Source organism: Tiliqua scincoides, chromosome 11 (assembly GCF_035046505.1).
Source record: "Tiliqua scincoides isolate rTilSci1 chromosome 11, rTilSci1.hap2, whole genome shotgun sequence".
Classification (NCBI taxonomy): Eukaryota; Metazoa; Chordata; class Lepidosauria; order Squamata; family Scincidae; genus Tiliqua; species Tiliqua scincoides.
This window is the reverse complement of record NC_089831.1, coordinates 1,544,642-1,557,288: the sequence shown is the minus strand read 5'-3', so window position 1 is coordinate 1,557,288 and position 12,647 is coordinate 1,544,642. Positions and strand designations below refer to the sequence as shown.

Genomic DNA, 12,647 nt, shown 5'->3' with positions numbered 1-12,647 from the left:
CAGTCAGTTTCTTTCCCTTACTTCCACCCCACCCCCACAACTAGCTGAATGTCTCCTTCAAGATATGGAAGAAAAAGCTCCAGACAGCCAGAGGCAGATGGAGGAAAGAAGGGGAGAAAAGTCAAGCAGAACAGTCCACTCACGATCCAAGCTGCTCCAGATGGCTTTACTTTGGCTGGGAGCACTTTGGAAAGACCCTGCTTCCTGGAGGGCTCCCTGCTAAGTGAAGCAATTTGCTGCTTTCCTAGTCAAATGCACACCCCTTCCATTTAAGTTATCCATGTAGAAGTTTCAGCTCCATTGTAAGACAAAGGCAATCCATTGTGTTCCTTTTCCCAGTGAACAGGGGATCCCCTTTTCCCAGGGGATGAGATTTGGATGGACATTTTTGAGCAGGTCCCACTCATTCCTGCCTCTTCCTCTCTGCCCCCCTCTACCAATCCAGGGAGTGGAAGGAAAAGAAGGAGCAGTGGAGCCCAGTAGGCAGACAGAGATGAGCATCTCTCGCCCATCTGCTGCCTGAGGCAACTGTTTCAGTTGGCCTCATAGGTGGGCCAGCCCTGTCTGAAGCACAACAGCCCTGGTTCCACTCAGTGCTTCATGGAATGCTTGATTCCCCATTACAATATGGTTGGCAACCTTCAGTCTCGAAAGACTATAGTATAAGCCTACAGCACCCAGTATTCCCAGGCGGTCTCCCATCCAAGTACTAACCAGGCCTGACCCTGCTTAGCTTCCGAGATCAGACAAGATCCAGCTGCGCAGTAACACCTGCCATTCCAGACAAGATTGCACGCACTCAGGCTAAGTCCTTTTTGGATGAAGTTCATTTTCACAGCACTCGCTCGGAGCTGAGGATTTTTTTTTTTTCTTTAATTCTACATAATTTATATTTGTCTTTGGGGAGATGGGAGGGAGCCAGAAGGAAACATCCATTTCCATCGATGTGTAGCTGTGTTCTGAATTGGCAACTCATGTGCGTTCATGAAACACCTTCTTGGCGTCTTCGGCTGCCAGCTTGTTGCCTTATTCATGAGCGCTTACCGTGGCTTAATTTGTTTTGCAGAATCCAGTAGGTTATTAGCCTAAAGCTGCAGCCTCCGCTCGGATACGGAGTGCACATCTAATGCTTGTTATCAGAGGGCCCTAATCACCATATCAGTCAACAGATCAGGCCGTGCATTTGTAAATAGGTACCAGAGGGTCAGTCTCCGCACTTAACCTCACCCTCCCATCAAACTGGAGAAGTAACAAGTGTGTGCAAACCCCCACTTGGGTCGTGCCCTGAATATCATTTTTGTGATTAGCCTCTTCTTTGCCTCCTCTCACAGTCATCTGGATCATGCCTGGTGACCCACATCTCTTCACGAGTCACTGAAAGCCAAACACCATGGACAGAACTTCTCCGATGCCTGGTATAATTTCCAGAGGCCTTGCTTTCAGCAGAACTTGTTCACACATTCAGCCAGGAGCGGACAAGTGCTGCGTAGGCATGGGGTGCAGAAGCATGTGTATGAACAAGCTCTGTGTCTGTTAGGATGGCACCCCCTAGTGGCTGAGTAAGGAGCCATGCTGATTTGCTTCATGGTTCGATCTGTTCCTGAGAGTGATGGTCCAGTCCTACCCTGTGCCAGCCCAGAGCAGGAAGTGCTGACAAAGTTGTGCATGCAGTGGGTGGAGGGCACCAGACAGCGCAGGAGAGTTATGTAAAAAAAACTTAGCTCCCTGTAGGCTTCCTGATCTCCAACAGGTCTCCTTGCATCTAAAGTGTTGGCATAAGTCTGAGGATACTCCTAGGCTGTCTCTGTGTGTGCCTGTGGGCAAGATCCACCCCAATCCTGCCCCTGCCCTAGCCCACTCCTTGCCCAATCCTCCCCCAAACTGCCCTTGCCTCTAATCTACCTGCTGCAGTGGAGGTTCTGTGTCCCACTGCTGCCAGCATGGGGCTTGCCGGCTCTCCTGTGCTATCTGGAGAGTTAGAAAATATTTCTTCATCCAGCATTTAATTGGTCCGTGGAACTCCTTGCCCCAGGATGTGGTGATGATGTTTGGCCTGGTTGCCTTGAAAAGGGGATTGAACAGAGTTCTGGAGGAAAAGTCCATCACAGGTGACAAGCCATGATGGGTATGTGCAAGCTCCTGGTTTAGGCATAGGCTACCTCAGAATACCAGATGCAAAGGGATTGCAACAGGATGCAGGCTGCTTGTTGTCTTGGGTGCTGCCAGAGGCCCCTGGTGGCCACTGTGAGATAGAGGAAGCTGGACTAGATGGGCCCTTGGGCTGATCCAGCAGGGCTCTTCATGTTCTTAGTAGTGGGCCCATGACGGAGTCCTGGCTGTACGCTGGTAAATTTCTTGACTACTATGTAATATCTTGATATGATTATCAATATGATTACTTGGTACGCGGAGATTTCTCTGGAGTGTTTTGAACGGGAGAGTCATTTCTGATGTCAGATTCCGGGTGTGGAGTTGCAACAGAAACTACAGGGAAAAAACAAATGTGTCCCCTCCTCCACTTACAACAACTACTGCTACCTCCCTGACCTTGCCCCACCAGTTTTCTTTCTTTCTTTGTGTCATGCAGCATCTCATCAGCTGGAGGAAATTTGGGGGGCGAAAGGCAAACTCTGACTCTGCCAGCATTCAAAGAGGCAGGGGTCTCACTTCCAGCTCGTGGCTTCCATCGAAGCTTGTTTTCCTTGTAATAACTGGAATGCACAATGACTTTCCTTGTCTAAAACAATCCCTTTCTCCCCCCCCCCCAGGAGACAAAAGCAAAGGGAAGTGGTAAGTTAATCCGATGAACTACAAAAAAAGAAAACTATTTACCTGAGTGCAGTCTTGCAACAATGCTGAGTTGTAATGTGAAAATGCAGAGTGCATCCAAAGTCCACATCCTCGAATTCCCCTCTTGAAACCTGAAACTCCTGCAATTGTAGCACTGGAAGGATGTCCCAGCAGAGTCAGCTGCCTGCAGGGGGATCAACTCTGTTGCATGGGCAGCTGTCCAGACCTGGACTTCGCTGTCTGCTCGACTTCGGGGCTTGGCCTGGGGGCTTCCAAGGAGGGCTTGTCCTTCTCTCCACTGCCAAGCACACTGAGGCCATCAAGGCAGCAGAATATGACTCAAGACCAGGAATTGCATGAGGGACTCTGTTCATTTCACTTGGGGAGGAAGATCTGCAGGTGGAAGCCCCCACTCCGGGCTGAGACTGAGAGTGACTTTATTCAAACATGTTTGCCAGCCACCTTGACAGGCATAGCACAGGAATGGCCAGATGGTAATCAGAACAGATAAATAAAATATCCGCTAGGAACATATGGTCCCACCAAGTGGTGCAGCTGTTAGTGGAAATTCAGTCATAAGGACACACTGTGGACCAAGCAGCAGCAGCAAGCCAGCCCCCCTTCTCACTCGGCTCTCCTTGTCTCTCTTTCCCTTGTTCTCCTCTCTCCATCAAGGAATATTTTGCCCCAGCGCTGTTTTTGCAAGTCCTGCACTGTGTCGATCATTTGTGTTCCCAGCACAGGTGCACTGTTGGCTGTTGCCTATCTGTGCCTGTCCCCTGGACTGAGCTGCACAGGGTGTCTTACCTGTCCAACAGCTGTCCTACCTGTCCAAATCCAAGCCAATACCAAATCCAATATTGTTTCTCTTTCTGTTTGTTAATGACTCAGGGTCCAGTCCTATCCAGCTTTTCAGTGCTGGTGCAACCACAGTGCAGCCCTAAGATAAGAGAACAAACATTTACTTAGCTTGAGGAGGGTTCCATGACTGCCTCCCCACCCCTGGATGCAGTGCATACCCCATTGGCACAGCGGCTTCAAACAGGATCGGACCCTCAGCTTTTTAAAATGTGACCTCCCTGTTTCCCTTCAAACCGAAGCTTCATCTGCCCCATTTTATGAGACGGCTGATGCTTTCAGCATGCGCTGCAAACACTTCTGTGGTTCTCAGCTTGCTCCAATTAAGCGACTGTCTACCATCTTTTCTTTCTGTTTGCAAAATAAAGTAATGCACCCATATTGAGAAAGTGGGCAAATGATGTGTGGGCGTTTTTCGCTCGGTGTCTTTGCGAGCTCAATATCTCTCTAACTAGGTATCCTTTTTATTTTTTCGAATTGATGAATTGAATCAATGAATTGAATCATTTTTGGCATATTTGCGCAGATTCTACCTTGTGATAATTTCTTCTTGAGGCCCATTTCAAAGAGGAGCACCTGCTTTTTGCAAGGTCTTTTCATGGGTTTTTGTATGGAAGTGAATTCAGAGAGAAGTGGTGTTTCATGGAATGATTGGAGCAATTATGTGGTTGTTTGAAACTTCTGTCATATTTCAGCTTGCTTTGTGATCACCTTTTTCATGATGTGCTGCTAGATTTGCCCTTGAGAAGCTGAATCATTGCACCGGCTTCTTTTGGTTCAGATATCCCTTCTTGAACTGGTGTAGCTCACTGGCTTGGAGACTGGAATCTCCCCTCTGCCACCAATTAACCATGTGGCCTTTGGCAAGGCAGCTCCCCTGCTGTAACACAGGGATCAGAATACAGGCTTGTTGTAAGGTGTATATCAAATGTGAAGCACTTTGCACACTCAGAAAATGCTATAGAAATGCTGTTCTTTGTTATACAGTCAATCTTCACTATCACTAGCGTTTCTTGTTGGCATCCTTCAGTCTCAGAAGACTATGGTATTGCGCTCTGAATGGTGGTTCTGGAACAGAGTGTCCTCTCCAGTGCGTGAAGCCTGGGTAAAGTAGGTATGGAGGATAGGCTGTTACCCATGCAGCAAATCCCCCCTCTCCACGTGGCTGACATGGTCCAATGGAAAGGCAGAGGCCAATACGGTTGGTTCCAGCGGCGTCGCAGGAGTTGCCAGAATGTGACTGTGTTCAGCCATGAACTGCCTCAGGGACTCTGGCTCCAGATTTTGCCTCGAGGTTGACTCCTGAAGCCTTTTCCATAACTGGATGTAGCCACAAGGCAGTGGAGGTTTGGGATCAGAGTTTTCCTTCTCTCAGATGAGCTGCCTTCCCAGGCTGACGAGTCCCATCTACCCGGTGGCCGTTTAGTCGCCTTTTACGACAAGTACAGCCAAACCGAGAGCCTATTCTTATTCCCAGCCCCCAGGGGATAAGAATAGGGTTAGGGTTAGGAAAACCTAGTGGATAGCAAATTTGTACATAATTTGCACATAATTTGCACATAATGAACCATTGATTGTATGGAATCAGTGGAGTTAGGTGCAGGGGGGGCAAGGGGGAGAGATACCTTACCTGTAGGTCTTCTGCTTCCCCCAGCCATTTCAAAGGCTGCATGCAGAGCACACATTTTCAAAAGGGTTCACACTGGTCACATATGCCTTTTTTAAAGTCCCTGCAGTCTTCTGGCTGCAGGGACTTTAAAGGGAGCAGACCTTCTGGAGGCAGCAGGGATCACGGAAAATGAGACATGCCTCGTGACTGGCATGAGCTGGTGTTAGTCCTGCTGCTTGCAAGTAAGCAGATTCGTGAGTGGCCAATTAGCAATGCTGAGGATGGACTGTATTACTTTTTTTTTCTGGGAACAATCCTAAATTTTGGCACTTGTGCCTGTTTTTTTCTAGAGTCCCCCATATATTTTTCAATGACAATTAAAACAATTTTAATTACAATTTAACCCCTGGGGGCTGGGGGATAAGAATAGGCCCTCAGTTTGGCTGTACTTGTCGTAAGAGGCGACTAAACAGCCACTGGGTAGATGGGACTCGTCAGCCTGGGAAGGCAGCTCATCTGAGAGAAGGAAAACTCTGATCCCAAACCTCCACTGCCTTGTGGCTACATCCAGTTATGGAAAAGGCTTCAGGAGTCAACCTCAAGGCAAAATCCGGAGCCGGAGTCCCTGAGGCAGTTCATGGCTGAACACAGTCACGTTCTGGCAACTCCTGCGACGCCGCTGGAACCAACCGTATTGGCCTCTGCCTTTCCATTGGACCATTTCAGTGATGTGGAGAGGGGGGATTTGCTGCATGGGTAACAGCCTATCCTCCATACCTACTTTACCCAGGCTTCACACACCAGAGCGGACACTCTGTTTCAAAACCACTATTCAGAGTGCAATACCATAGTCTTCTGAGACTGAAGGGTGCCAACAACAATTACAATTTAAAACAATCGTAAATCAGATGAGTAGCACAAATGAAGTTCTCCATACGGATTCCTAGTGAGCTTCCACATATGGAAATAAAAGGGGGCACTCTGAAATTTAAGAAAGTTCAAAACCCAAAGTTGGGGCAGCCTGTCCATTAAGTGAGGTTGTAGCAGATTGTGGGTGGGCAAAAATGAACTCATGACCAGCTTCCTTCCCACCTGTGTCCAAAGACCTTTGGTGTTCTGCAGCCAAGTCAAGGCCACTTGCAAACAAGGCTTGCAAACAAGGCCACTTGCAAACCATGCCTCCCTTGACGCTGGAGATTGACAGGAATCCTCATCTGCAGAAAGTCAGTTAATTAGAAGCTAGTGGCTGCAACAGAAGTGGTGGGGGCAGAGGGCCACTTTCCTTCCTTCCAGCTCTGCTATTATGTCTACATAAATATTGATGTGAGGCTCACAAGGAAGTTCTAACTGCATTAAATTACAAATTCCAATAAGGAGAGTTATTTAGCAGACTCCATTCATGTCTGCTCAAGTGGATGCAGTTGGGACTCTCTGGGCCCCTAAATTAGTGGGCAAATGTCTGCAGCAGCATCAATGTGATCTGGTCCCCCTTTTTGCTCATTTCAACGTGGTTTAAAAAAGAGTACATTCCAATCAGTTAAGAACATAAGAACAGTCCCACTGGATCAGGCCCAAGGCCCATCTAGTCCAGCTTCCTGTATCTCACAGCGGCCACCAAATGCCCCAGGGAGCTCACCAGACAACCAGAAGACCTGCAAGGCCTCCTGGGAATTGTAGTTTAAGAACATAAGAACAGCCCCACTGGATCAGGCCCAAGGCCCATCTAGTCCAGCTTCCTGTATCTCACAGCAGCCCACCAAATGCCCCAAGGAGCACACCAGATAACAAGAGACCTGCATCCTGGTGCCCTCCCTTGCATCTGGCCTTCTGACATAACGCATTTCTAAAATCAGGAGGTTGCATATACACATCATGGCTTGTACCCCGTAATGGATTTTTCCTCCAGAAACTTGTCCAATCCCCTTTTAAAGGCGTCTAGGCTAGACGCCAGCACCACATCCTGTGGCAAGGAGTTCCACAGACCGACCACACGCTGAGTAAAGAAATATTTTCTTTTGTCTGTCCTAACCTGCCCAACACTCAATTTTAGTGGATGTCCCCTGGTTCTGGTATTATGTGAGAGTGTAAAGAGCATCTCCCTTATCCACTCTGTCCATCCCCTGCATAATTTTGTATATCTCAATCATGTCCCCCCTCAGGCGCCTCTTTTCTAGGCTGAAGAGGCCCAAACGCCGTAGCCTTAACTCATAAGGAAGGTGCCCCAGCCCCGTAATCATCTTAGTCGCTCTCTTTTGCACCTTTTCCATTTCCACTATGTCTTTTTTGAGATGCGGCGACCAGAACTGGACACAATACTCCAGGTGTGGCCTTACCATAGATTTGTACAACGGCATTATAATACTAGCCATTTTGTTCTCAATACCCTTCCTAATGATCCCAAGCATAGAATTGGCCTTCTTAACTGCCACCGCACATTGGGTCGACACTTTCACCTGTCCACCACCACCCCAAGATCTCTGTCCTGATCTGTCACAGACAGCTCAAAACCCATCAGCCTATATCTAAAGTTTTGATTTTTTGCCCCAATGTGCATGACTTTACACTTACTGACATTGAAGCGCATCTGCCATTTTGTTGCCCATTCTTCCAGTCTGGAGAGATCCTTCTGGAGCTCCTCACAATCACTTCTGGTCTTCACCACTCGGAAAAGTTTGGTGTCATCTGCAAACTTAGCCACTTCACTGCTCACCCCTGTCTCCAGGTCATTTATGAAGAGGTTGAAAAGCACCGGTCCCAGGACAGATCCTTGGGGCACACCGCTTTTCACCTCTCTCCATTGTGAAAATTGCCCATTGACACCCACTCTCTGCTTCCTGGCCTCCAACCAGTTCTCAATCCATGAGAGGACCTGTCCTCTAATTCCCTGACTGTGGAGTTTTTTCAGTAGCCTTTGGTGAGGGACCGTGTCAAACGCCTTCTGAAAGTCCAGATATATAATGTCTACGGGTTCTCCTGCATCCACATGTCTGTTGACCTTTTCAAAGAATTCTATAAGGTTCGTGAGGCAAGACTTACCCTTACAGAAGCCAGGCTGATTCTCCCTCAGCAAGGCCTGTTCGTCTATGTGTTTTGAGATCCTATCTTTGATGAGGCATTCCACCATCTTACCCGGTATGGATGTTAGGCTGACCGGCCTATAGTTTCCCGGGTCCCCATAATTCATTCTGCTTCTGAGAATGGTAGCAATCTCCCCCCCCCCCCCCAACACACTGGTGGCTCACCCACCCTGACATGGGCTGCATCAATGGTAGAGTGCAAGGTGTACAAGTGGAAGGAAGGCCTGGGGTGCCTTTCACCCCTGCTGCAGCTGCAACCATCCAGCCCATCACCAATACAATGATCTGTTACCCTGCACATGCCTGATCTCGTCTGATCTTGGAAGCTAAGCAGGGTCAGGCCTGGTTAGTACTTGGATGGGAGTCCGCCTGGGAATACCAGGTGCTGTAGGCTTATACCATAGTCTTTTGAGACTGAAGGTTGCCAACCATTTTCTTCCTGCTTGCTTGAACAAAAGCAGATTTCTCCCCTCCTTACCGTGCTCCTCAAATGCTGCCATAAAACCTGGAAGAGCAGGACTTCTAGTTTCATTTACAGGGATGTCACTAGGGTTGGTGTCACTCAGTGCAGTAACTCATGGAGTCACCCCCGTGGACTGTGTCTGTGCCCAGAGTTCTGGGTATGCCCAGTCCACCCAGGTGGCCATTTCCCTCCCTCCCTTTGGGTAGACCTGGAGAGCAAAAGATGAGGCCAGACTGATGAGGCCATGGGCAGGTAGACTTGGGCTTTACCTCAGGAGTTCCAGTAGACCTGGGCTCTGAAAATTTTTTCAGCCACAGCTGTATGGCAGAAGCCTTGGTTTTCCCATGGCCACCATCTTCCCAAGCTTAGTCCTGGCCCTTTTCAGTAGAGCAGAGCTTGACAGACTACTGAATGCCTGAAGCCAGGTCTTCCTGGGTCTGGGTAGATCTGGGCTCTGGAGCCTTTGGTATCACTCCCTTCATGTGTCACTTGGTACAGCCTGCACACCCACAACCCCCTAGTGATACCTTTGCTTGTGGAATCCCTGTTTTAATTCAATTTCAGGCTGATTGTGGAAAAGCTTTAGCAAGCTTCACTTAGCAATGCGAAGATGCCCTTGTGTGGAAACCACCAGACTTATTCGTCCAGTTTAGGTTAGCAGTTCATAGGCAATTGCACATGTTCAGATTTCATACCAGTTTGCTTTCTGTGGCTTTGGAAGACAAAAATGCTCTTATCCTGCCAGCTCTTTCAAGCAAAATGATTGCAAGCTAACAATTTTATCCTTGAGGATTCATTATATTTTTCTCATGTTTAGTATTTGTGCTGATTTTTTTAAATTATTGTAACCTGATTTAAAATATGCATGATTTGGAAGAAAAACAGGCTACATTTAAAACTCACTCTCTCTCTCTCTCTCTCTCTCTCTCTCTCTCTCTCTCTCTCTCTCTCTCTCTCTCTCTCTCTCGCCTGTCTTTATTTCCACATGTTTTAAGCGCGAAATATGTTTTCCACATGCTAGAGCAAGAAAGGCTGACACTGAAAAGAAGGAAGTCAGTCCTAAAAACACAGCATAACTATCGCTATATTTCTGTATACATTACAAGTCTTCCAGTCTGCATCATTTGCTTGCCAGCTCACAGCAACTCACACCTTTGGCCGGCTCTCTCCCTGCATTTGCAAACCGCTCACTTGCCATTCCTGAAGAGTTGCAGCGCCTTGAGTCAGACACAGGCTGTCAGGAGCAGACGCTTCACATTTCCGACAGAAAGCGAGAGCTCCATCCTCGAAGCCTCTTGGAATAAATCATTTTGCACTTCTCATGCTCTGTAAGGGGGTCATAAGAAACCCAGAGCAATTCCAGCAGCACCTCAACTAAGATCTGCTTATTGAATAGATACAGCATCTGTTTCCTGACTCTGTGTATTTTTTGATGTTATGTGCAGAGTAGCCAGATGTTGAAACATTCTGCTGCTTGATCAAGGGCAGGAAGTGGGGTCCATTGGTTTGGAGCACCTCTGGTGCAGACTCCCAGAGTTTGGGGCAGGCCTGAGGCTGGAGAGCAATGGTTTAGGGTGGGCCCTGCAATGGAGCTTGGTGGCATTCAAACAGGACACTCTCTACTCTCCCCAACCATGTGTTGAAGGCTCAGGAACAAGGGATGCGTGTTTGTGTTCCCTCCACAAAGGTCCCTGGGAAAGTCTGGCGCTGTGACCCCCCCTCCCCCAGCAGCCAGCCTCCAGTGCCGCACTTCCTGCACCACCCCATAGTACTGGTCCCCCAGCAAGCCAGGCAGACTAAACTTTGTCAGCCACGAGTGCCCTCTAGGCTGCAGTCTGAACACTGTCAGATGACCCCTTCACTTGGGTATGGTTGGCTGACCCCACAAGTCAAAGAGGACACACCAGACTATAAAACCCCCTACTCCTCCAGGCCTGCACTCTGAGCAACTTGATCCATTGAGCAGCAGCAAGAACAGCCTCCTCACTGACTTCATCTCTGATCTGTCTTTGACAATGTATCTTGCTTTGGTCCTCTGCTTCTTGTCCACTTCACCTGGTATCTGACCCTGGTCTGTCTACAACCATGCCTTCCTCCTCCAGCCCTCCACATCCACCTACATCATGCCTTGCCACAGTTTTAATTTCCTCTAAAATTGAGTGTTGGGAGAGTTAGAACTGACAAAAGGAAATATTTCTTTACCCAGCATGTAATTAACCTATGGAACTCCTTGTCACAGGATGTGGTGATGGCATCTGGCCTAGAGGCCAAAAGGGGATTGGACAGATCAATGGAGGAAAAGTCCGTTACAGATTACAAGCCATAATGGGTATATGCAACCCTGGGTTTTAGAAGTAGGCTTCCTCTGAAAGCCAGGTGCGAGGGAGTGGCAACAAGATACAAGTATCTTGTTGTCTTGTGTGCTCCCAGAGGCAGTGGGTGGGCCACTGTGAGATGCAGGAAGTTGGACTAGATGGGCCCTTTAAAGTGCCCAATACTTTCTTCAAAGGCCAAATCGTGTATTCAAGCTAACTTCAGTGAGAAGTGTCAGACATCCCGGTTTGCAATGAAAATAGAGAGTGTGCAACATTGGGACTAAGTGACTGAGCTGCAAGTCAGGATGTCATAAGAACATAAGAACATAAGAACAGCCCCACTGGATCAGGCCATAGGCCCATCTAGTCCAGCTTCCTGTATCTCACAGCGGCCCACCAAATGCCCCAGGGAGCACAGTCTGAGTCCCCAGTCTGAGTCCCCAGCCTCTGCCATGAAGCCTCATTGGCTGGCCTTCTCACTTTCCTGGGTTGTTGTAGGACTGCGTCAAGATAATGTATGCCCAGAGCTTTACATACTCAGTTCTTGCTGCCCCAAAGCATCATGTGCATAGTAAGACCACAGGGCCTTGCAGATCTGCCTTTTAGTTCTGTGATCAATAATATTATGTACGTACACAATTGTGCTGGCGTTTTGCAATCAGCTGCCCGGGTAAAAGGTGGCAGTTTCATTTGGCTTTGAAAAGCATTGAAAACTCTGATCCGTTTCCAAGACAAACAAGGCAGGTCATGCCTTTCTAAATTGGTGTTTGCAAAGTCACCTCCTCACCCCCCACCCCCCGCCGGCTTTCCAAATAGCTGAGAATTGATATTCAGTTACCATCCGACATTGTAACATATTTTGTGCCGTGCCAATTTCAAGCAAGCGTGAAAACCAGAGCTGGCCCTTGTCCAAATGTTTCCTGAGACGAGGCACATCCTTGGGCTGTCCTTCCAGGGGTTCCGCTTTTGAACCCCTTAATTTGTATTGCATTTATTACCCTTTCACGTCTGCATGATCAGTAGCAGGATTTATGCTTGTCATTTATCATTGCATTTGGACTGACAATCAGCCTTAAGAAAACACAGGTCATGGTTCAGGATGTGGACTCACCTCCCTGCATTACAATCTCTGCGCACGAACTGGAGGTTGTCCATGACTTTGTGTACCTTGGCTCAACGATCTCCAACACTCTTTCTCTTGATACCGAGCTCAAAAAACGCATCGGTAAAGCAGCTACTACGTTTTCCAGACTCACAAAGAGAGTCTGGTCCAACAAGAAGCTGATGGAACATACCAAGATCCAGGTCTACAGAGCTTGCGTCCTGAGTACACTTCTGTACTGCAGCAAGTCATGGACGTTCACAACAGGAGAGGAAACTGAATGCTTTCCACATGTGCTGCCTCCAATGTATCCTCGGCATCACCTGGCAGGACAAAGTTCCAAACAACACAGTCCTGGAACGTGCTGGAATCCCTAGCATGTTTGCACTGCTGAAACAGAGACGCCTGCGTTGGCTCGGCCATGTCGTGAGAA

The 12,647-nt window shown here is 48.2% G+C and overlaps 1 protein-coding gene and 1 pseudogene across 1 annotated transcript in view; both read left to right on the top strand.

The window, feature by feature from the left end:
* TACR1 (tachykinin receptor 1) overlaps positions 1–12,647 on the top strand; it is a 59,385-nt gene that overhangs the window by 29,902 nt on the left and 16,836 nt on the right. The gene's annotated exons all lie outside the window — the stretch shown is intronic.
* Positions 8,611–8,728, top strand: LOC136662871 (5S ribosomal RNA; annotated as a pseudogene).